We start from the raw sequence: 26,200 nt of genomic DNA on the forward strand, positions 1-26,200 counted from the left end.
GTATGTTGTTTCCTTTGCATTTGTAACACATGTCCTTTACGCAATGGTTGTTGTTTCACTATAATTGCCGGTGGATATGGTTGGCGACTACCTCCACCCATACATGACATGCTTTGACTTTCACCAACAAAGGTAGATGAGCATGAGATAGAAACACCTAAAAGAGAAAAAATTTCAGAAAAATCATTTACAATTATTTAAACATTAGTAATCAAGACACCTATTGTAGGCTTGTGGCTATACCTTGTTCATGCATGTTGAATGAGTCGATCTCTGCCACTATATCTTCTTCTTCGCCAATTGCTCGGGTTCCACAATTACCATACAAAGTTGTAAAGTCAATCAACATTTCCTTGGGACATTGATACATTTCGTTACTCCATGGCTGGGTTTTCCAATGTCGGGTTGTTACGCTTATGCGTGTGAAATGACCACGGGGGCCTTGAACCAAGGAGCGAGAGAGACAAGAGGAGGTGAGGAGCACACAAGTGTAAGGCTTGCTAGACCTGCTAGCAACCGGCGGCACTTACTCGCTGATTGAGCCACCAACGCGTATACTGACTTAATCAAGGAGCACACTCGGGAGATGTCAAAGAAGACACTCACGGAAACACATATAATGCAGATGACATAGATAACACAGATACAAGAGATTCAATTACAATAACCATGGCAATTACAACGATGGCAACCCTGCAGAGAATGATGGTAGAGGAAGAGAGAGCTCGGTTCCCAGTCCGACAACACCTCCTTCTTTTTCCCAAAACGTGATACCCCTTCTTCTCCCCTTCCTTTTTATAGGTCGCCGAGGAGGCCGTTACATCAAAACGCTCTAACTTTATTCTCTGTCCTTCGAACAGAGATACACATTGATTTCCTAATTAGTAAATATCTCTTACCTAGTATGTTTATATCAGTTGCCCTATTCCTAGTTATGTACAAAGTATAAATTCGCACACACTCATGCAAAGGCGGGTTCACGCCTTTAATTCTTTGATTCTTCTTAGGGGCGGTTTTCTTCACGACATCCGCCCCCACCAAACCGCACGTCCACCGGTACGTGCCAGATTGTCCATCTGCCGGAGAAGACCGGCCCGTGATCATTCTTCATCCTTCGAGTAACCGTCCACGATGGTCCAGTCGTTACCATCATTCGTGCTTGCCGGGTCCGATCCATCGGCATGCCGTTTCTTGAACACCTTTATCCGCTTACTGGCCACCGGTACCGCTATCCGCGCTTCGTCGAGCTCTGCAAGATGATACGTGCCGTTGTCATTCGTGCTCGCCACGGTGTAGGGACCGAACCACCTCTTCACAAACTTATGCGTTGGCTTGTGTTGATTATCGAGGCTATTGTCGTAGACCAGCACCCAGTCGCCTTCTTTGATCTTCTCTGGCCGTAGTCGATGTGTTCGGTCGAACCTGTCTTTGTTCCTTTCCCTTGCCGTACGCAGCTTCACCTTTGCCCGTTCCACGTCCTCCGGTCTTTGCTCGAGCTACTGAATCCGCGCCGCCAACAACTCTTCCCGGATCATCTCGCCCTTCCAATCTATCACCGCCCACGAGGAGATCGTCCGTTCCACCGACATGTACCCAGTCACTGAACTATGCATCGTTCGGTCTGCCCATAGTGCGTAGGGTAGGAGGCGCGGCCAATTCCCGACCTGGCCTCTGCAGGCCCGCACCAATGCCTTTACGATTGGCCCATGCCCGCGTTCTACCTTCCCGTTGGCCTCCGGATTGTATGCCGTGCTGAGAGAGGGCTTGACCCCTAGTCGGTCGAATAGCTCCTCAACTTCTTGTGCATCCAGCTCTCCTTGGTCCGCTACGATCTTCCCCACACACCCGTACCAGCATACTACCTCTTTGATAAGAAACCGGCACACCGCCGCAGTCGTCTTGTTCTATAATGCGCGGCCCTCCACCTGGTTCGTCAGATCCTCCCATGCAAGCACCAGGTACCGCATCTACCCTACCCCCATTAGCATCGTTACTAAGTCTACCATCCATTTGAAATGGACGGTTGGCGGGTAGTCGGGTGTAGCTCATCTCGATGTCGGACTGTGGAGTGCAGCTGACAACTTTCACACGTCGTCACGAATTGGTACACATCCCGGTACAACCCCGGCCACCAATACTTCTCTTAATGGATGGTTGGCGGGTAGTCGGGTGTAGCTCATCTCGATGTCGAATTGTAGAGTGCAGCTGAAAACTTTCGCACGTCGTCACGTATTGGTACACATCTCAGTACAACCCCGACCACCAATACTTCTCTTTCAGTTTCTCGAACGTAGCCCACGTCCCGCGGTGTCCGGCCCAAGGACTCTCGTGGTACGCCGTTAACAACTTGTCCTGCTCGTCCTTTCTTGCCACTATGCAAAGCAGAACGCCGCCTTGCTTCTTTGGGATCCTCCATATACTTCCGTCCCGTAGGAAGAATCAGTACGCTTTCTTTCGAATCTGGTTAGCCTCCTCTCTGGGCCATGCCATGTCCGACGTCATTGTCCTAAGGAACCTTCCAATCTGGAGCCACTCCTCGTCGTACTCGCTCTCGTCGAACTTGTTAAGTGCCGGAGCGCTCCCTACCCTTGTCGCTACGCGAGCCGACTTGAAGAAGTCCACGCCGACTTCTTCGTCCTCCGAAACCATGCTGTTCTTGTCGTCGAACCACACTCTAGAAAGCATGTCGGCCATGGTGTTGTCCTTTCCGGGGATGTGTCGTATCTCTGGATCTAGGGACTTGATGTACACGATCCACCTGAGCATTGCTAGGTCTGGAGTCACGCATCCAGAAACCATATTGAGGATCGGCAGGCAGTCTGTCACGATGACTACTTCTGTCCCAATCAAGTAGTATTTATTAGCCTTGATCGACGAAACAATACCTCATAGTTCGCGCTGAACTTGGGCGTATCCTTGCTGCCGCTCACTGAGAACCTTCGCCCCGAACCGGATCAGGTACCGCGTGCTGCTCTCGTCCTCCTGATTGATCACCCATCCTATCCCTGTCAAGCTCTGATCTACGGTTATGTAGATTGGGACCCCCTTGACGTAAACCGCTTTCCAGAGAGCTGGCACCGCAAAAAGCCTCTCTTTCAGTCTCCGGATTGACTCTGTATGCTCCTTCCCCCATTCGAACTTACGCTTCTTCAGCAGCCCGTAGAGTGGTTCCGCGATGTGTGCATAGTGCGGAATCCAGATGTGATAGAAGGCACACACCCCCAAGAACCTTCGGACCTCCGTTACCGACCCACATTCGTCCTTCATCGCGGAGATGGCCTCCACCTTCGCCGGAGACGGTTTCCGGCCGTAAGGCCCGCACAAGTGCCCGGCTACTAGGATCTCCGACTGCCCGAAAGTTGACTTCTCTCCAGAGAAGGTGAGTCGCGCGCTCTCAAGCCTTTGTAGCACCTTCTCACAGTCTTTGATGTGGTCCGCAACAAACCTCCGGCAACCGACTCATCCTTATCTTCCACCGAACATCCCTTTATCGGTATGTTGTCCCTTAGGACCTTGTTCATAGCGTTCACCATGTGCGCCACCGAGTTGGTCCCTCCTTGCGGCAAGGTACACATCCGTACTAGGCTGAGAGGAGTCCGCATCGTCGTAATATCCCTGTTCTCCACGGCTAGTTGGAACTGGTCGTACCCTGAGTATAGATCCCTGACCGAATAGATCGACCTTTCGGCGAAGGCTTCCGTGAACTCGTCAATGGTCGGCCCGATCCCTGCATTCTGAATGGTCACCTTGTTGACAGGCTGCAGGTCTTGAATGAAGCGCAATGTGCCGTTCTTCTTAGGCACGGTAAACCACCGATTCGAGTATGGGCACTCGATGGTTCGAGGATGCCCATCTCCACCTTCTGCTTTAGCAGCTCCATTAGCTTCGGGATGTGAGCTTTGGGTATTGGAATCGGTTTGAGATTCCATGGCACATGTGGTATCATAAAGATAACCATCGGCTCAATGATCGTCGAGTCCATGCACCCGATCTCTTCCGGAGAGAATGCAAAGGCCTTCCCGTGCCTCCTGAGCATTCCCCAAAACCATTCCTCCTCCACCGGCAGTAGAAAGCCACCCCCACCAACCTTGAGCTCCTGTAGCATTATGTCGGTGAACCGGTGTCCTATGCTGACCAGATCCCGTAAACTCGGGTCCCACGCGACCCCCTTTATCCATTCCTCGCTGCCCTCTGGCAAGGGTGCCACGACTGGCCTCACCTTCCGGTCCACAGTCTTGTACTTTGTATCCACGCAGGCCGTCCGATCCGACTTGACCCTTTCCCCGAAGTCGGCAATTACTTCGTACATCCCCATTGGGTTAAACCGGAATCATCCGGTCTTCACTGAGGCCTTCTTCGATCACCTTCCCGATTTCCCTGTGGGTGTCGTCGAAAGAGACCGCCTCCACGCCTCCACTAATTTCCTCATCGGGATCGAGGACTCCGCATGTCCTGAGTTGTTCCTCTACCCGCTTCTTCTCCTGGCCAACGATGCCGGCTATCGTACAACCTCCACTATCGGAGAACCAAAACTTCCTACCTATGGTACAGGTGTGGGGATTCTCCGGGGCATCCAGACTACCTTGGCCCCACACCTTGATAACCCTCTCTAAAAAACCCCTTGTTCGCCGCTGCCAAGGGTTTCGCGGTTCCTCTCATGGTTCGGTCGTACGGTCAGGAATTGGACGGAGTGCCGTCCATCTTGGCTCTTTATGCGCACGTATGCCGAACCATTATCTAGCACCCTTGTCTCCATACGCGCTGCTGTAATGTACGACTCGCCGAGTATCCCTGGGTGCGAGGATGTCTCCTGCACGAAAAAGTGTTGATCGATCTCGACGTTGCCGATCTTGACGCGTACATTCGGGCATGCCCCATGCAGCTCCTCCGTAGCGCGGCGACGCATATTTTTCAGCCGTGCTTGGTGTTGATCAGCCACTTCCCCTTTGTATAGAAGTCCATGGACATCAAGTTGATCTCCGAGTCGTGGTCTATCAATGCTACCACAGGGGTCTCTGTAGTGGCCCTGGTCTAGTGTGACCTTGAGTAGTGGCTATCTGCCAACTCGTCTTCCAGGGCCGCATCCTCTAGGTGCGCCGTCCGCACCTCCACCTGCTTCTCCGGTTCCGGTTCTGTAGAGAACCGGTTGTGCTTCGGTAAATCCACAATGGAATCGTGGAATTCCTTCTTCGCAATCCCAAGCACTTCCCGTAAAGATAGCTCGACCTTGATGTTGAGGATCCGTTCTTCTAGAACCTTCCGCAGGTCCGTTGTCCTTTCAATCTCGATGCTTAGCCGATAACCGCCCCGCTTCGTTTTGTCCGGTGCACCGGGGTTACCAGCATCGTTTTGCTTCTGCCCGAACTAGGTCTCGTACCGCTATGAGGGCCCGACACCTCCAGCCTTTCCCACGTGCTTGTCTTCTACCAGAACCTCATAGTTCTGGCATGTGGTTTCCACGAGACCGGTCTTCTCCACAACCGGATCGTCCCATCCGGTGACCTCCCAGACCCGCCGCTCTGCACGACTCGCTTCCTCCCTCATCAGTCGTGCACCGGAGAGGCCTTCTAGCATAGAGGGCCAGAAGCCAGTGTCCTTTGTTTTCCGGTCTTCGTCACCTCCCACCCGGATCCCGGCTGATGTTGAATAATGGACGGCCTCCACATGGCGCGCCTCCGCTTCTTCCATCAACCGCTTCATCCTGCCACGCTCCAAATTCGTCTCCACCTTTCTTCGAGTATCACCAGCGTGCACCCGTCCATTCCATAGGTACACCACATTCCCCTTGAGGGCTTCAGCAAACTTCACGCAGTCTCGCCGGTTGTGTCTGACCGCTTCGCACCACATACACCGTTGTCCAGCCAGTGGCCTTCAGTTGTGTGGCTGCACTCCACTGTCTCTCCGGGCCTGCGCGATTTGCAAGTCGTGCACCACTTGTGTTAGCTCCTCGAGAGCCCTTGACCGCTTTGATTGACGTTGGGCCAGTTTCAATCGAATCCCGGGTTTCCTCCCTTTGTGCCGACGAAGGCTCATCGAACTTCCTTGCAAGGGTGGGTCCCGTCCCCGATGACTTCTCGTCACCCCACTCTCGCCGTTTGTCGAAGCGGCTGCAAACCCCTTTGACCACGGCCTAGTCGGTCGTCAGCCCATCATCTGTATCCAGCAGGAGGCCCACCTGGTCCCTATCCCACACGTCCACCGATTTGACAAACAACAAGACATGGCTCGTGTCTAGCATGGTCCTGTCCAGCGTTGAGAGCCGTGCAAAGTGTTCTTCGAACTCCCGGAGGAGCGCCGACGCATTCCTCCCCTTCTCGGGGGTTTCAACCCACTCCAGGAAGTCCCGCTTCGATAACCGAAGCGTGTCATCAAGCCCGTACCTCTCGAGAAGCCGTGCTTCGAATTCTCCCTAGGTCCGGCATCCAGCCTGTACCTCGAGCACCTTTGCGTGGATGCCCGGTGTCGCCACCTGAGGGAATCCGGCCAGACACCTATCCTCTGGAATGTCTCTTATCACCATCTCGGCCCGGTAGTCCACCAAATAGCTCGTGGCGTCTTTCCCACCGAATCGTCCTATCGTGCCCACAATTGCTTCCATGGCCCTGTCGAGGGCGCTTGTGCCCTCGCGAGCACTTACTATCCGATCGACCGCTGTCGCCATGGCTTCGGTGAGCTCTGATCCCCTCATCTTCGACTCCTCTGCTGCCTGGTTTCACATCGGGTTCACCAAATATGTCGGGTTGTTACGCTTACGCGTGTGAAATAGGCGGGACCACGGGGGCCCTGAACTGAGGAGCGAGAGAGACAAGAGGAGGTGAGAAGCACACAAGTGTAAGGCTTACTAGACCTGCCAGCAACCGGCGACACTTACCCACTGATTGAGCCACCAATGCGTATACCGACTTAATCAATGAGCACACTCGGGAGATGTGAAAGAAGACACTCCCGAAAACACAGATAACGCAGATGACACAGATAACACATATACAAGAGATTCAACTACAATAACCATGGCAATTACAACAATGGCAACCTTGCGGAGAATGATGGTAGAGGAAGAGTGAGCTTGGTTCCCAGTCCGACAACACCTCCTTCTTTTTCCCAAAACGTGATACCCCTTCTTCTTCTCCCCTTCCTTTTTATAGGTCGCCGAGGAGGCCGTTACATCAAAACGCTCTAACTTTATTCTCTGTCCCTTCGGACAGAGATACGCATTGATTTCCTAATTAGTAAATATCTCTTACCTAGTATGTTTATATTAGTTGCCCTATTCCTAGTTATGTACAAAGTATAAATTTGCACACTCTCATGCAAAGGCGGGTTCGCGCCTTCAATTCTTTGATTCTGCTTAGGGCCGGTTTTCTTCACGACAGCAATTAAATGAGCAATCATTCGTGCTACTGACCCATGCATATGTTTTTTTGCAAAATTTACAATTCCAACTCCTATTTCCTGTTTGACTTCTTGTGACATTGAGACAACATGTATCCTAGTATTTGTTCTTAAGCATTTTCCTTCTTTATGTTCTACAAATCAATAAAATTGAGATGCTGAAAATGGAACATTATGCACAAAAAGAGGAGATTCAATGCTTCTCACAACAAATCGTTGGCTTTTTGAATGAGATAAAATCCTTGCAAAAGAGAATAATGGGTATAGTCTGTGATTACATCACAAAAAGGGTAGCTCAAAAGGTTGAGAGAAAAGACTATAAAAGCTTAGGAAGATTATATGAATGCATTAAAGCAAATTGAAGAACTGAAAACATTGAATAGACCAACCTTCAAGGAGGATGAGGATTATACTAGTTTAAATAAGCAACTATAGGATACTCAAGAGTATCTTTTATCTATAGAAAGAAAATACAAGAAAATATTACAGTTAAGGACATGCATAAAAGAAGAAAAATCAACTCTTTTGGAAGCCAAAAGGGAAGCGGAATTTACCATAACTCAGCTAAAGAGCCTTAACGCTTAACAAAATACATAAAAGTAGAAAATTCAACTCTTTTGGAAGCCAAAAGGGGAGCAGAATTTACTATCACTCCACTAAAGCGCCTTAATGCTAGTGTACAAGAGAAGCTACATATGGGAAGAATTGAAGATCTTAGAACTACAACAACAACATGAGCATGATGAATGTAAAGTCTCAATGCTTATTGATTAGATGACTTCAAAGTTCAAAATCCACATGAAGTTGTTGGAGCAAGGAATGGTCACCCACGAGAAGGAAATGGAAAGAAAGGTCATGACTTGCACAAAGAGAACAAAACTCATAAAAACCACATTGAGGAGCTCGAAAATGAGATAGAATCTTCTTCAGATCTTAGAAACCATTAAAAAATAAACAATATCAGAACTTGAAATTTGAATACAACCAAATGGGAGGTGTACCTAATCATCAAAAATAAAAGAAAGACAAAAATATTCACTAACCTGCTTCTTTTATTTTCTTCTGCTTCTTCTTCTTCTTCTTCTTCTTCTCTTTAGTTTGTCTTTCTTCCTTCCTTCTATTTTACTAAAATCGTTTTTTTCTTTTGCTTTCTTTTAGGGTTTTACTTACATTTTTTTATAAATACGTATTATACCTATTTTTTTAAATATACGTTATATACCGTATTAGACAAATGTACATGACATTTGACTGAACAACATTGACGTATAGTACGTACTATACAAATTATGAGGTATTATACGTATTGATACGTTAAATACGCATACGTAAACTGTTAGGAAATAGGTCCCTCCGGATGGGAAGTGAGAAGAATTGTGTTGATCGGCCTCAGCCGAATCCGGAAATCGTGGAGATAGCCAACACGGAAGGCTAAACTTGTAAATAGTTGAAAGGTATATAAGTACTTAGGGCAATCATGTTAGATATGTGCGTTGTTGTAAAGTTACTGTTGACGAGGTTGTTGCCTTCGTAATTGTGAGAGTGAATGAGTGTGTGTGGAAGCGTGTGAGCTCCATAGTCGCTTGTTGGCGAAGCAGGATTTGGAGGTCGTTGCCTCTGAGATCTCTAATTGTATTCTTTTCTCTCATAGTGTTCTGTTCGGAGTTTGTGGACTCCACGTGGTTTTTCCCAGTTCGGGTTTCCACGTTAAAATCTGTGTCATTCTCAGTTTCTGTATTCTGTTTTTCCTTTCCATTAGATTGACTATTATTCCGCACACGTACAACCAATTGTGGCCGGCAACGATTTTAACTCATAAATAACGCGGGACTTAGGCCGTGTTGTGACCATCTCGTACATCAAGGAGCGTGTCGGTGCATACAGTACCGACTTCATATCTTCCCCCTCTGGATTGGATGGAGGACAGTCTCACTGAGAAAGCTGAATATTAATGGGGAGCGGGGTCGAAGCAGATTTGGCCGAGTGCATCTCGATAAATCCATTGAACTTCTTATACCACTATCGAGGTGCCTGCTTCAGGCCATAAGGACTCTTCTTGAGTTGACAGACTAGATGCTCTTGGCCGGCTGCAATGAAGCCTTTCAGCTAATCCACGTAAATTTCCTCCTCTAGATTGCCGTGGAGGAAGGCCATCTTCACATTTAACTGTATATGCTCCAAGTCCTCGGTGAAAAAATCTCGTCAAAGTCGCGCCATATTGTTATCGGAAACCCTTCACGACTAATCTTGTCTTATACTTGGGACAAGAAAAATACGACATCTCTTTGAGTTGATAGACCCATTTGCACGGAAGAGCACGTCGATTTTTGGTAGTTGAACCAAGTTCCATGTTTTATTGCGTTGGATTGAGTTAATCTCCGACTCCATCGCTAAGTGCTAGGTGGACGAATCGGCGCACACCGATGCTTCTTCTTATGATGTGGGTTCACCAACATATGTAAAGAAGATTCCAGGAGAGTAACTCTCCGGAGGTTGTGACAGTCTTTCGATATTTTTGGTATGACTAGGCTAGCCTAATCAGGTGTCTAGGTTAGATGGTTTGGAGCCAAAACATTTGGTTGTGTCGAACCAATTGATTCGGTGCTAGAGGTTTCAGTTATCTATGAACCTGACCTTGTGTTATGGGCTGGGCTGTCATTGAAAACCGAAACCGAAATCAGGAGGCCATATATGTAAAGAGTCGAAATGTGCCCTTTGTGGGCTATGTATGTAAATAGCCAGAAAGTTGTATATTTATTGTGTTGGATTGAGTTAATCTCCGACTCCATCGCTAAGTGCTAGGTGGACGAATCGGCGCACACCGATGCTTCTTCTTATGATGTGGGTTCACCAACATATGTAAAGAAGATTCCAGGAGAGTAACTCTCCGGAGGTTGCGACAGTCTTTTGATATTCTTGGTATGACTAGGCTAGCCTAATCAGGTGTCTAGGTTAGATGGTTTGGAGCCAAAGCATTTGGTTGTGTCGAACCAATTGATTCGGTGCTAGAGGTTTCAGTTACCTATGAACCTAACCTTGTGTTATGGGCTGGGCTATCATTGAAAACCGAAACCGAAATCAGGGGGCCATATATGTAAAGAGTCGAAATGTGCCCTTTGTGGGCTATGTATGTAAATAGCCAGAAAGTTGTATATTTATAAATAGAACTAGGGCAAACTTTATGTGTAGTGGAATCATTATAGTTGTAATAAGTTACACAGTGGGTCGTTGCCTTAGTAACTGAGTGTGAGTGACAATAGGTGAGTTAGAACGGAGTTGTAACTCTGTAATCGTCTGAAGACGAAGAAGAAATCAAGGTCATTGCCTTTGAGTGTTTTATTGTATATTCCTCCTACCGTATAGTGATATGTTCGGAGTACGATGACTCCACATGGTTTTTCCCTTTTCGGGTTTTCCACGTTAAATCTTGTGTCTCTGCACTTGTGTTTTCTTTCTTCACGTTTTTTTGTCTGTGCACTATCTGTCTTGATCTTTGCACCCGAATATTATAAGTGTAACTAATTGTGGCCGTTTCCGATCCTAACAAGTGGTATCAGAGCGATGGACGAACATTTCGGTGGAATGCTCAAGTTAACCGGCTCCAACTATTCAGTGTGGAAGCCGAAAATGTGGGATATGCTCATGTGCAAGAACCTGTGGCTGCCGGTGCAATACAACTAGATGAAGCCAGACAAGATCAATGCATTGACTTGGGAAGTCATGCATCTGAAGTCGGCTACATACATAAGGTGTTTTATAGACATGAGACTATACAACAGCTTTGATCAAAAGACGAGTGCCGACGTCCTTTGGAAGAAGATTGGCGTAATGTTCGAAAACAAGAACACCGTGAATAGAGTCTTAGTTTTCAGGAAAATCATGAGACTCCAGTATCAAGATGACTCTAGCATGGTGGAGCATATTAATGCCTTCCAAGGACTGATGATTCAAACTACCGCTCTAGAAGTACCTCTTGCGGACGAAGTATTAACATTCTTATTATTGGGATATCTTTCGGACAACTGGAAGATGCTTGTTGTCACTTTGGGCAACGCCGGACCAGAAGGAAAGCATCTATCCAAGAGTCCATTGGTGACCCAAAGGCCTTAGTCACGGAAAGTGATATGAATCGAGGAAGAGGCCAAAATCGAAATCTCTAGAATTGAGATAAGTCGGGGACAAGGTCGAAGTCGAGGGGAAGGCCCACATGCTTCTATTGTGGGAAGCCAGGGCACTTCCAAAAGGACTGTTGTCACATTCGAAAGGAGAAAGGGGGAGTTGATGGTGTAGAGCAGAAGAAATCCCAGATAGAAAAAACGCCGCGAGTGAAGAGGAGTTGTTGTTCACCAGTGAGCAAAATGAAGTCAATCTTGCCGGCGAAGAATCAACATGGGTGGTCGATTCAGGTGCATCATTTCACCTAACCCCCGACTGAAAGTGCTTCTCATCATACAAAGCCGGAGACCACGGTTTCGTGAAGGTGGGGAATGAAGGAGCATGTCGATTTGTCGGCATAGGAGAAGTGTGTTTGGTAACGTCAACCGGGTGCAGACTTGTGTTGAAAGATTGTAAAAGAATACGTGTGCGGAAGCGTGTGCGTAAACACAGAGTACACAGTTCGGAAAACGCAGAAAACACAGAGATGGAGAGACAGAGAGAGAGCAGACAACTTAGTTGTATTTCAAAAATAATGACGCTCTGTACATAGGACGTGCTCAATGAGCATTTTTATACAAGTCCATACAGACTGTCATGTACTTCAATGCTCATAAATGAGCTCTACGCTAACTCCCAAAATATATTCCTACGCGGAATATCTTTCCAACGGCCTCGCGGTTTACGCACCGCTACGGCCTATTGTGCCCACAGTTTTACGCACCCAGTTTACGCACTGGGTTACACACTCGATTGGGCACCGAATGTTGAGCTTGTCTCTCAACACTCCCCCTCAAGCTCAATTGGAGGTTCCATCTGCTCCTCCGGATCTACGCTCCGGTTCCTTTTGGCTTCACGCCTCGCTCGCGCTCCTCGACCCATTCGATTCCGCGCGCCCCGACCCTTCCGGTCCGCTTGTCTACTCATCCGGCCCTTCTCAGCTCCCTTGCTGTCGCGGTGTCGGCGCGTCCTTCGTTGCCCTTTTCTCTGCATGGCCATCAGTTGATTCGGCGTATCCGAATCAAACATTTTGATTGAATTGAACACTTTCGATTCAATTATGCTCTCATATGAATTGGCAGTCTCCAATTCGTCTTTAGTCTTCAGGCCCTTAACAACATTAGACCACGTCTTGTTCTTGGCCTTATCTCCCCCTGATTCGGCTGTCTTCGACTCTTTCCTACGATTACGGCTCTTGCTTCTTTCTTCGGTTTCTTCAGCCGGTTCGAAATCAAATTCTTCGTCTGATTCCTCATCACGGTCACTTCCGCCGTGATGAACACCTCCGCTCCATTCACGCTCTTCTTCCTGTTCTTCCTTTCTCCCCCTCAAGTTCGGCGTGTCGAGGTGACACAACCCTAACCCACCTGAGAAATGCCGTAACTTATTGAGACCAAGAGGCTTCCTGCCGATCCGTCGGAACATGCGCTAGTTCGACTGCACTTGAAAGGACCCACTATCGGACAAAATGGTAATGCACCTCAATGTGCTTGGTCCAGGTGTGGAACATGGGGTTTTTCGCAAGGTGGATACTGTTGAGTTTGTTGCAATATGTCATTGTTGGATCCGACACCTCTACATGCAAGTCCTGTAGTAGCCGTTTCAACCAAATGACTTCTCACGTAGCAACAGTCGCCCCTCGATACTCAGCCTCCATGCTCGATACTGCTACTGTCGGCTGCTTCTTACTGCTCCACGCGATTGCCGCACTTCGTAATGAGAATGCGTATCCAGATGTGGATCTACGATCGTAGGCATTTCCGGCTGAATCGGCATCCGTGTAGCTGACTAACTGTTCGACTACGCCTGCTCGATATAACAACGCCATGTCTTTCGTGCCACTTACATATCACAATATCCTTTGCGCACACTGAAGGTGTTCGGTCATAGGTTGCGACATGAATTGACTAATTAAGCCGACCGGGTAGCTAAGATCCGGTCGAGTTATCGTCAAATAGATGAGGCTTTTGACAATTTGTTGAAACTATGTCGGGTCGCATGCCTTTCCCGAATCTCAGCGAAGCTTTACGTTTCTGTCTAGAGGGGTCGAGATGGGCTTACAATTTGCCATCCCGAACTTGAAGAGCATATTCAGTGCGTAATGACGCTGGCTGATCAATATGCCTTTGGGGGTACGGATCACTTCGATTCTGAGGAAGTAATGAAGGTCTCCGAGATCCTTCATTTCGAATGATGCTGCAAGTTGAGACTTTACATGGGGGATTTCGTTCAGGTTGGCACTGGTGATAAATAAATCATCAACATGCAATAGAAGACTTACCGAGCCATGTCGACCTTGCCGAACAAATAATGAAGAGTTAGACTTCGATGTCGAAAACCCCATCTTACGCAACCATTGCGTAATCTTTGTGTTCCATGCTCGCGGGGCTTGCTTGAGTCCATAAAGTGACTTCTTCAGTCGGCAAACTGCCGAGGTGTTCTGTTCGGATAGAAATCCGGGGGGCTGTACCATGTACACCTGTTCCTCAAGATCAGCTTGCAGGAACACTTTCTTTGCATCCATATGATGTAAATGCCACCCCTTTGCTGCTGCTATGGCTAGCAAAACTCACACGGTAGTCATCTTCATGTTAGGCGCGAAGGTCTCGTCGTAATCTACGTCGTGCTTCTACTCGTAGCCTTTCGCAACTAATTGGGCCTTATATCAGTTGATAGAGCCTTCGGTGTTGTATTTCACTTTATACACCCACCTGCATCAGATCGGCTTAACATCCTTCGGTGCGTCAACCAGGTCCCAAGTCTCATTGACTGTTAAAGCGCGCATCTCTTCCTCCATCACGGCACGCCAATTTGCGTCTTTCGCTGCTTCTGCATAGCTCTCCAGCTCACACACTTCCGCCACTCGCGTCATGTACGCGTAATGATGCGCCATGTATTCATTATACCCGTATCTTTTTATGGGGTTCTTTTGGAGGGTAGATCGACGTAATTCGTGATTACCCGATTTCACGGCCTTTCTGGCTGATTCTGACCTCTTCCGCGGAGGTTCCTTTATGATCGGCTCGATGTTAGATTCGCTCTGAACTGACTCGGCGCTACCGAAGTCGTACTCCGCCATTTTCTTCTTGCCCTTCTTCGCGTGTGTAAACCATCTCCTCGGTTCTTTACGCGGGGACATCATGGTCGAGTCTCCACTACTCGTCGTCTCTTCAATAGGGGCCATTTTGGCCCAACCCTTCATTCGGCCCACTAAGCCAAAATGAGATCGGACTCTCTCTCAGAGCTCCGATGTCCTCATCATGCAGAGGCATCTCAGTCTCGCTGACTTCTTCCTCAGAATTCAGAATGGAGTCGTGAGGTATTGGAGTTGAAGGCAGGTACCACAAAGTGGATTCGTCAAACACGACATCTCGACTTATGCGTACTTCCTTTGTTCGGGGGTTATAACATTTATACCCCTTCTGCTCGTCTGGATAGCCGACTAAGATGCACTTTTTGGCTTTGGCGTCCAACTTCCTCCTCTTTTCCTTTGGCACATGCACATATGCAATGCTACTGAAAATCCTCAAGTGTGCCAAGTTTGGCCTCTTTCCGAAATATAGCTCACGTGGTGACACTCCTCAATTAGGAGAAGTCTGATTCTGCAAGTAGACAGCCGTCCTCACGGCTTCGGCCCAATAAAATTTCGGAATATGCTTCTCTTCAAGCATTGCCCTAGCCACTTCTCCGATTGTCTGATTCTTCCGCTCGGCCACGCCGTTTTGCTGCGGCTTGTATCTACACGAGAATTCGCGTCGAATTCCCTCCTTCTGTAGATAACTTGTGAACTGGTCGAGAAGTACTACTTCCCACCATCAAACTGTAGGCATTTGATCTTACGCCTTGTTTCCCTTTCCGCAAGGCTCTTCACCTTCAGGAAACATGCGAAGACTTCTCTCTTCTTCGCGATCGTGCGTACCCACGTGTGCCGAGTGAAGTCGTCGATGAAGGTTACAAAGTAATGGCTTCCACTGAGACTCACATTCTGTGCCAGTCCCCACACATATGAGTGGATCAAGTCAAGCGGATTATAGCTCCAATTACGCTCGTTGGGGAATGGAAGTCGGTGTTGTTTACCCATCTGGCAGGCTTCACAGACTTGGCTATTACGGCCCCGAAATTTCGGGAAGCTGAAGACAGTGTTCTTCGTCGGCATCTCACGAAGCCATGGGAAATTTACATGGCTGAACTGCTTGTGCCATAGGTCGATATCCGATTCGACCTTTTGTCCTGTTGCGTACAACGTAGTTCCGGCTTGATTAGTGTCAAGGATAAACATCCTCCCTTGACGGCGCCCTTGCACGATTACTTTGCCTTCCTCTTCTATGAAGCAGCCAAGATGCGTGAATCCAACTTGCATACCTTGGTCCACAATCTGTCCGACCGACACAAGGTTCTTGGTTATTGTCGGGACGTGTAACACGTTCATGAGCTTCCCTTTCTGCCCGATGTGGCTGAGGGGAACTTCACTGACATGTTCGATGGTATGCGGAGTGTCGTCTCCGGTTTAAACCACTCCTTGCGATTTCGGTTTCTCCAAGTACGAGAACCATTCCTCGTGACTCGTCATATGATTTGACGCTCCGGAATCAACGTACCACACCTCGCTTGATTTCGAGGTGTTCACGGCCATAGAATTGGCCTTATGCTTCATTACAAAGGCTGGGCCTGATTTGTTTTCAGCTCGTTCAGAGCCTTCTGGGTAGTGCGATCTCTAACGCCTCTCTACGTCACTTTGGCTCGATCCGGCTTTGTCCGAATCAGCTTGTTTCTTCCAACACTCATTCTCCTTGTGGCCTTTCTTGCCACAGTACTAGCATTCCGACGCGGCCTTCTCTTACCGGCTTCCAGCGCTGTCATAACCCCCCCTACTTGTGGAGGGTCCGGAACTGCTGTCAACATTTCGATTATGTCGCCTGTTCTGCTCTTGTCGGCCGCCTCTACTGCACACCAATCCGCCTCATCCACCACGACCATGGGGCCTATCTTCCTATGTGTACAACATCTTGTCGTCGGCGTGCGTACTCGTCGATGCACCTGCATGATTTTCCTCTACGAGCAACATTGACTGAAGCTCGAAGAACGAAGGCGTATTCTCCCTCGTACAGACCACCGTTCGGAAGGCTTCAAACCTGGATGCTAGCCCACCAAGGCAAACCAACACCATTTCATCTTCCTCAATGTTTACGTTGACGGAGGCGAGAGAATCACAGTTTTCCTTGATTCATGCCGTGTAATTAGCCACAGACAGATCTTTCTGCCAAACATTGCTGAGCTCCTGCCTGAGCTGCAGCTTCCTGGCCGTTGTGCTTGCGGCGAAAATCTTTTTGAGATTCGCCCACGTGTCCTTTGGCGTCTTAGCATCCCGAATTAGCTCAACAGCTGGTCGCTCACACAGGATGCAAAGCAGTAGAGAACTCTGCTTGCTGCTTGTTCCCAAGCTGAAAAATCTCTGTGTGTTGAATCGGGTGCTACATCATTAGCTCCTTTGACATAACTCTAGTAGCCGTGACCAAGCAAGTACTGGTGCATCTTGTACGACCAAGATGCGTAGTTGCTCCTATTGAGCTTTTTAGTCGGTAGCGAGCTTCCCATACCTCTGTCCATATTATTGTCTTTTTCTTTTCCGAAAAAAAACGAAGAACAACTTCAACTCTTTTTTGTCGCAAGCTTGTCGGCTGCAGAGGACTTCAACCCTCGCGCTCTGATACCATGTAAAAGAATACATGTGCGGAAGCATGTGCGTAAACATAGAGTACACAGTTCGGAAATAAGATTGTTCGGAAAACTTAGAAAACACAGAGATGGAGAGACAGAGAGACAGCAGAAACTAGATGTATGACACATTTCGGAAGTTAGATTGAATCTGATATCAATCGGTCGGCTGGATGATGAAGGATACATGGGTAGCATCCAGAATGTAGTTATGAAGTCTTGTAAGGGAAACCTAATCATGGCTCGAGCCTGAAAGACAAACACACTGTATCTAATGCATCCCTAGTATGTCAGGAAGAAGTAAACGTGGCAGCCGACACAACCGGTGAGCTGTGGCATAAGAGGCTATGCCAAATGAGCCAAAAGGGAATGTAGATGCTAGTTGAGAAAAAACTCCTACCAGAGGTGAAGAAAGTGCATTTGGGTATAAGGGTGTGTGAGGAATAGCGCGGAATACTGCTCAACCACAACCGAGTCTTGAATTACATCGATAAGAGTGCAACACAGGAATGAGAATAGACGTACACACAAAAGAGAGTACACAAGATGTTTACGTGGAAAACCTTGAATGGGAAAAACCACGGGAGCCCACAGACTCCAACTATCACTATGAAGAAACGAGGGTACAGTCAGAGACTTGGAGGCAACGACCTCGAGCTCTGTTTCTTCGCCAAAGCAGTAGTTACAACAGAGTATTTCTTTGTATCTCACACTCTCTCTATCGCTCTTACTTTGTACAACAATATATCAACAACAATAACAACACACATACATACACCTAAAGTGATTGCCCTAAGTCATATTTATACTTATATGAACTTAGGGCTATTTACAAATGTAGCCTCAATAGGCTTACTCAAGACATATTTACAAATCTGTCTTCTCTTTCGGTTCTCACCGGGTCTATCCGATCCGGTTTCCGGATCTCTTCAGTCACAACCGGATCCCACCCGAGGGACCGATTTCCCAACAATCTACCCCTTCACTCTGGCATGGGATGTCTTGTTAGTCCGATCCGCTTTCGGCACGCGTCCAACTTGTCAGTCGTCAACACCTTGGTCAGCATATCTGACCCGTTCTCCTCCGTGTGGATCTTTGTCAGCATGAACTCTTGATCTTCTACTCTCTCCCGGATCCAGTGGTACCTCCGCTGGATATGTTTCGTCCGGGAATGGTAGGCCATGTTCTTTGCAAGGTGGATGGCACTTTGACTACCGTAGTAGAGCCGGTATTCCTCTTGTTGGATCCCTAGCTCTCTGATGAAGTCCTTCATCCAGATTATCTCCTTGTTGCTTCTACAGCTGCCATGTACTCCGCTTCCGTGGTTTACAACGCAACAGTCTTCTGCAGCCTCGATGGCCATGATACAGCTCCCCTTGCATAAGTCATGACATATCTGATGTAGACTGTCTAGTATCCACATCAGCCGACATATCCGAATCCGTGAATCTGTCAAGTTGGGGATTACCAGAGCCGAACCGGAGGTACATACTCGAGGTGCCTTTCATGTACTGGAGTATCCACTTGACCGCGTTCCAATGCTCTTTGCCGGGATTGCTCATGAACCGGCTCACCACTCTGACTGCATATCCGATATCCGACCGGGTACATACCATTGCGTACATCAATCTCCCGACGACAGAGGCATATGGTATCTTCATCATATCCTCTCCTTCATCTTTGTCCTCAGGCTTTGTTTTCCGGATAGCTTGTAGTTTGCTGGAAGTGTCGATCTGACCGGTTTTGCCTCTGACATGTTGACCTTTGGAGTACCTTTGTCACGTACTTTTCCTGTGACAACCACAACAACTTCTTCGACTGGTCCCAGATGATGTGCAATCCCAATATCTGTCTTGCCGGCCCCAAGTCTTTCATTGAGAAGGTCCGGTTCAGAGCCTTCTTCAGCATCCGTATCTGGACTTGGTCTCGTCCGACGATCAACATATCATCCACATATAGGAGGAGTATCAAGAAATCTCCTCCGTCAAATTTCTTCACAGACACGCAGTGATCGGCTTGCGTTTTGTGGTACCCTTGGTCAGTCATGGAGTCGAACTTCTGGTACCATCGTCGGGGGGCTTGCTTCAATCCGTATAGGCTCTTCTTTAGCCGGCACACCCGGTGCTCCTTCCCTTTCTTCTCAAATCCTTCCGGTTGATGCATGTAGATTTCTTCTTTGAGGTTGCCATGTAGGAATGCCGTCTTGATGTCCAGTTGCTCTACCTCGAGATCCATGCTGGCCGTTGTGGCCAATACCTTCCGGATGGATGTCATCTTTACTACCCAGGCAAAGATCTCATTGAAGTCCACTCCTTTCTTCTTCTGGAACCCCTTCACCACAATTCGGGCCTTATACCTTGGTGGATTTCCGGCATCTCTCGGTTTCAACCTGTATACCCGCTTGTTCTGGAGTGCTCTCTTCCCTTTCGGCAACTCCATTAGTTCATATGTATGGTTCTCATGCAGGGAATCATCTCATTCCGCATGGCAGTCAACCACTTGCGGCTGTGGGTGTCTCTCTTTGCTTCTTCAAAGCTTTCCGACTCCCCCTCATCGATTAGCAACACATGCTTTGCATCCGGAAATCTCCGGGGAGCTCTTCTCTCTCGGAGAGGATATCTCCGTCCTTGGTTTCTGACTACCGGTTCCTCCGTTTGTTCCTCATCCGAATCTGATTCGGGATCTTGTCCGGTTCTGGTGTCTTCTTCTTCTTTGGTCAGTTCGGTTTCTTGTCTGTATCCGGCCGGTTCGTCGAGTGCCATCCAGTTACCGGCTAACATCCAATTTTCAACCGTGTATATCCTTGTGTCCTCAAGCCGGTCTTCATTGGATGATCTAGAGTTCATCATCTTCTTCTCTGACTCCCAGTCAGCAATGGTCCTATCTTCCATGAAGACTATGTCCCGACTCCGGAACACCTTCTTGTTGACTAGATCCCACACCCGGTAACTGAACTCATCATCGCCGTATCCAAGGAATATGCATGGCCTGGACTTCGGATCCTGCTTTCCTCTCTTGTCCTTTGCAACATGCACATATGCGAAACATCGTAACACCTTTAGATGCCGGTAAGCTACATCTTTACCGGTCCATACTTTCTGAGGTGAGTCTCCTTCCAAGGGTGCTGAGGGTGATCTATTTATCACATAGGTCGTCGTCGTCAGCCCCTTAGCCCAAAACTTCTTGGGTAACTTTGCTAGCATGCTCCGAACTCTCTCCATTATGGTCCAATTCATCCTTTCGGCCAACCCATTTAGTTTTGGCGTCTTCGGCACAGTAAACTTGAGCCGGATTCCCTTTGACTGACAGTACTCCTCGAACTGCCCCCAGTATTCTCCTCCATTATTTGCTCGAACCGCTTTCAGCTTCCGGCCAGTTTCTCTTTCCACTCTCGCGTGGAGCTCCTTGAAGACGGATAACACCTGATCCTTCGTCTTCAATGGTGAGACCCACAACTTCTGGCTGTGGTCATCTATGAACGTCACAAAGTACTACAATCCGGCATGTGACTTCATGTCCACTTGACACACATCGGTATGCACTAGCTCCAGTGGTGCATTCCGTCTCATCGGTGGTCTTGACCGGAAGGAGGTTCGGTTTGCTTGTCAGCCAAGCAATCGGTGCACTTCTCAAGTTGCACGTCCTTCACCGGAATGAGGTTTTCTTCGGCAAACCTCTTCATCCCCTTCTCACTCATGTGCCACAGTCTTTTGTGCCACAGCTCACCAGCAGTGCTGGATGCTACGTTCACTTCTTCTTCCCGGCATATCCGGGCATTCATCAAGTACAATGTGTTGATCTTCTGGGCTTGAGCCACTATCAAGCTTCCCTCGCTAAACTTCATAACACCATTCCAGATGTTACCCGTGTAGCCTTCATCATCTAGCCGACCGGTTGATATCAGGTTCAGTCGAACCTCCGAAACGTGTTAGACATCCTTCAGCAACAATTTGCATCTGGTTGATGTCGTCAACAATACATCTCCTATGCCGATGTTTCGGCATGTACCTTCATTCCCCATCTGGACACAACCATGATCACCGGCTGTGTAGGATGAGAAGCATTTCCGATCCGGTGTCAGGTGGAATGACGTTCCGGAATCAACAACCCACGTTGTCTTGTCGCCAACAAGGTTTAACTCATTCTCTTGGGTAATGAGCATCAGTTCTTCTTCACTTGTCATGATTGCCGACGTTCCCTTCTGATCCGGGCGTCTCCGGTCCGAACCGTTTTGGTCCGAACTCTTCTTCGAATCAGTAGTGCCGGTTTCTTTCTTCTTCTGGAAATGCCGACAGTTCTTCTGGAAGTGTCCCGGCTTCCTGCAATAGAAGCATGTGGGCCTCCCTCTTGACTTCAACCTTGTCCCTGATTTGTCCCGGTTTTGGGGACTCCGATACCGGCCTCTTCCCCGATTGTGGTCATCTTCCGTGACTAAGGCCTTCAGATCGGTTCCGGACTCCTGGTCCTTTCGACGAGCTTCTTCTTCTAGCAAGCTTGATTTTACCCTTGCTAGGGACAACAGTTTTCCTTCCGGCCCGACGTTGCCCAACGTGACAACTAACGTCTCCCAGTTATCCGGGAGGGAACCGAGCAGGAGCAATGCAAGTACCTCATCGGAGAGAGGTACTTCCAAAGAGGTTGCTCGATGCATCAACCCTTGGAAGGCATTCATGTGCTCCGCCATACTGGAGCCGTCTTGATACCGGAGCCTCAATAGCTTCCGGAATACCGAAACCTGATTAACAACATTCTTGTTTTGGAACATGATGCTGATCTTCTCCCAGAGTTCATGAGCCTTGCTCTCTTCATTGAAGTTGTTGTATAGGCTCATGTCGATGAAGCACCGGATGTAGGCCATCCTCTTCATGTGCATCACCTCCCACACTATGGCGTCGATCTTATCCGGTCTCTTGTCCCTGAACTGAACCGGCAACCAAAGATCTTTAACCACCAGCATGTCCCTCATCTTCGACTTCCACACTGAGTAGTTGGAGCCGGTGAGCTTGAACTTCCATTTCTTGTGTTGTTTGCTCTGATACCAGTTTGTGAGGAATAGTGCGGAATACTGCTCGACCATGACTGAGTCTTGAATAACTTTGATAAGAGTGCAACACTGGAATGAGAATAGACGTACACACAAAAGAGAGTACACAAGATGTTTACGTGGAAAACCCTGAATGGGAAAAACCATGGGAGCCCACAGACTCCAACTATCACAATGAAGAAAAGAGGGTATAATCAGAGACTTGGAGACAACGACCTTGAGATCTGTTTCTTCGCCAACCGGCGGTTACAACAAAATATTTCTCTATATCTCACACTCTCTCTCTGTAGCTCTCACTCTGTACAACAATACATCAACAACAATAACAACACACATACATACACCTAAAGTGATTGCCCTAAGTCATATTTATACTTATATGAACTTAGGGCTATTTACAAATGTAGCCTCAATAGGCTTACTCAAGACATATTTACAAATCTGTCTTCTCTTTCGGTTCTCACCGGGTCCATCCAATCCAGTTTCCGGATCTCTTCATTCACAACCGGATCCCATTTGGAGGGACCGATTTTCCAACAGGGTGCCCATTGCCTAGCCAACAAATAGAATGAAGCTGCGTTCCGACGAAGGCCTCTGATTTGGAGGAAAACTGCTTTGGAACTTGTACACACCGATGTATGCTATGTAGATGCTAAATCTCATTCGGATGGATAGTACTTTGTTACCTTCATTGATGATTACAGTTGTAAGTTGTGGGCCAACATGCTGAAGACAAAGGATCAAGTACTAGGTGTTTTCAAGGAGTTCCAAGTGAGAGCCGAGAGAGAAACTGACCGAAAACTAAACGCGGTCCGAACGGACAATGGCGATGAATACTAAGGGCATTTCAAAGAGTACTGCTGAACCCAATGTATTCGACTAGAGTATATAGTGTCGAAGTCGCCAGAACTGAATGGGATGGCCGAGCGAATGGGAGAGAGTCCGATGTATGCTGGCACATGCGAAATTGCCGAAGTTTTACTGGGCCGAGGCGCTGATGACAGTTGTGTATATGATAAACAGGTCTCCCTTGGTTCCACTGGAAGGTGACATACCACAAAGGGTATGGTCCAACAAAGAGGTGTCATATCGACATCTAAGAGTATCCGGTTGCCTGGTCTATGTGAATATAGCTAAGGACCAGAGGAGGAAACTCGATCCCAAGAGCTGACCGTGCCTATTTCTCTGCTATGGTGAAGATGAACTCGTCTATCGGCTATGGGAGCTAATCAAGAAGAAGGTGATTAGGAGTTGAGACATCATCTTCATGGAAGAGAAGAAGATTGTTGATTGGGAAATTGAGAATAAGTCTCCAACTACCGAATCGAGTAGAAGTCGATTCGATCGAAATCGAATATGAGTCAGTCAGCCTATTTAATACTTGGAAAAATTGAGAACCAAGTGAAGAACAAGGGGAACTAGCGGAACAAGGAACCGAATTCGACTTGGCCGAAGAAATCAAAGAAGAACCGATTATGCCGAATGGAGGTAAAAGATATCTCCTAATAGAAAGAAGGCCTGGCCGAAGATTTCCGGATGAAGAGCGTGTACTGCTAACCAATGTCGGGGAGCTGGAAAGCTTTGAAGAAGCTAAGAACGATACCCACAATCAAAAGTGGTAAAGTGCCATGCAAGAGCAGATGGATTCCTTGCATGGGAACCACACATACGAACTGACCAAGTTGCCGAAAGGGAAAAGGGCACTCCAGAATAAGTGGGTATACAAATTAAAGTCGAGAGATGGTGGGAATGCACCCAGCTACAAAACATAAATTGTTGTGAATGGCTTTCAGCAGAAGAAGGGTGTGGATTTTGACGAAATATTTGCCCCGGTTGTGAAAATGACGTCAATCCGAACACTGTTGAGCATAGCTGCCAACATGGACCTTGAAGTCAAGCAACTAGACGTCAAGATTGCTTTCCTTCATGGAGATTTGTAGGAAGATATTTACATGCACCATCTAGAAGGATTCGAAGAAAACTGGTATGCTGATTGAGAAAGAGCATGTATGGGCTGAAGCAGGCACCTCGGCAATGGTACCGAAAGTTTGAATCTTTCATAATGGATCATGGTTTTAGCAAGACACAAGCTGATCATTGTGTCTTTGTCAAGAAGTATGATGGAGGAGATTTTCTCATCCTCTGGTTGTATGTTGATGACATGTTAATTGTTGGACAAGACTAGAGGAAAATGGGAAGTTTGAAAAAGGCCTTGCGTAGGTAGTTTGCAATGAAGGATATGGGTCCGGCAAAGTAAATTCAGGGTATGCACATTGTTCGAGATCGGACAAAGAAATTTTTGTAGTTGTCACAGGAGAAGTAAGTGACAAAGGTGGTCCAGAGATTCGGCATGGAAAGCGCAAAACTGGTCGGCTCGACACTACCGACAAGCTATAAGTTGTCCAGAAGCCAGAGTCCGAAATTGAAAACCGAGAAGGCTGAGATGTCAAAAGTCCCTTATGCCTCGACATTCGGAAGCCTGATGTACGTGATAGTTTGTATCAGGCTGAACATCGGATACGTTGTCAGAGTCGTCAACCGATATAGGAGAAATCCTGAAAGAGAACATTGGGTAGCGGTCAAGTGGATACTTCGGTACTTACGAGGCACCTCAAGCGTGTGCCTCCGATTCGGCTCAAGTAACCCCACATTGGAAGGTTATATGGATTTAGACATGTCGACTGATGTGGATACCAGTCGATCCATGTCCGGATGCATAATGACGTATGCAAGGGGGGTTGTCTCATGGTAGTCAAGGCTGCAGAAGGCCGTGTTGTTGTCGACCACGGAAGCCGAGTATATGGCCGCAACGGAATCCGGCAATGAGATAATTTGGATGAAGGAGTTCATCAGAGAATTGGGAATTCGGCAAAAGAAATTCTGACTCCACTGTGATAACCAGAGTGCCATCCACCTTGCGAAGAATGCCGCCTACCACTTGAGGACCAAGCACATTCAAAGAAGATACCATTGGCTTCGAGAGTGAGTAGAAGAAAAGGAGTTTACTTTAGTAAAGATCCACACAAACGACAACGGGTCAGACATGTTGATGAAGGTGTTACTGGTGGAGAAGCTGAGTGCATGCCGACAAAGAGTCAGATTGGAGAAGTACCCCATGTCGTAGTGAAGGGGAGTTTGTTGGGAAATAGGTCCCTCCGGATGGGAAGAGAACAAACCGAATCGGATGGCTGAAATTGAAAACCGAAACCGAAATTGAGAGACCATATATGTAAATAGTCTAAATGTGCCCTTGTGGGCTATGCATGTAAATAGCCAAAAAGTTGTATGTACGTATAAATACAGCTAGGGCAAACTTTAGTGTAGTGGAATGATTATAGTTGCAATAAGTTACACAGTGGGTTGTTGCCTTGGTAACTGAGTCTAAGTGACAGTAGGTGAGTGAGAACGGAGTTGTAACTTTGTAATCGTCTGAAGACGAAGAAGAAATCAAGGTCGTTGCCTTCGAGTGTCTTATTGTATATTCCTCCTACCAAATAGTGATATGTTTGGAGTACGAGGACTCTATGTGGTTTTTCCCTTTTCAATTTTTCCACGTTAAATCTTGTCTCTCTGCACTTGTGTTTTCTGTCTTCTAGTTTTTTTGTCTATGCACTATCTTTCTTGATCTTTGCACCCGAATATTATAAGTGTAACTAGTTGTGGCCGGTTCCGATCTTAACACTCTATTATCAAACCGCAAGCATTTCAGTTTTCAGCCGGATTGGTTTTCCACTATGCCAAGCCATTCCTGGAAGATCGAGAACACTCGATCTTTAGTTCTAGCCGGGTATGCCCACACTTTCCTAGTCAAGTCGTCAATAAAGCTGATGAAGTAGGAAGCACCACCAAGGGACCGATGTGGCATTGGGCCACAAACATCTGAATGGATTAAAT

This window comes from Azolla caroliniana, unplaced genomic scaffold (assembly GCF_043228905.1).
Source record: "Azolla caroliniana isolate FFs.n. ecotype wild unplaced genomic scaffold, voAzoCaro1.0.p SCAF_4, whole genome shotgun sequence".
NCBI classification, from domain to species: Eukaryota; Viridiplantae; Streptophyta; class Polypodiopsida; order Salviniales; family Salviniaceae; genus Azolla; species Azolla caroliniana.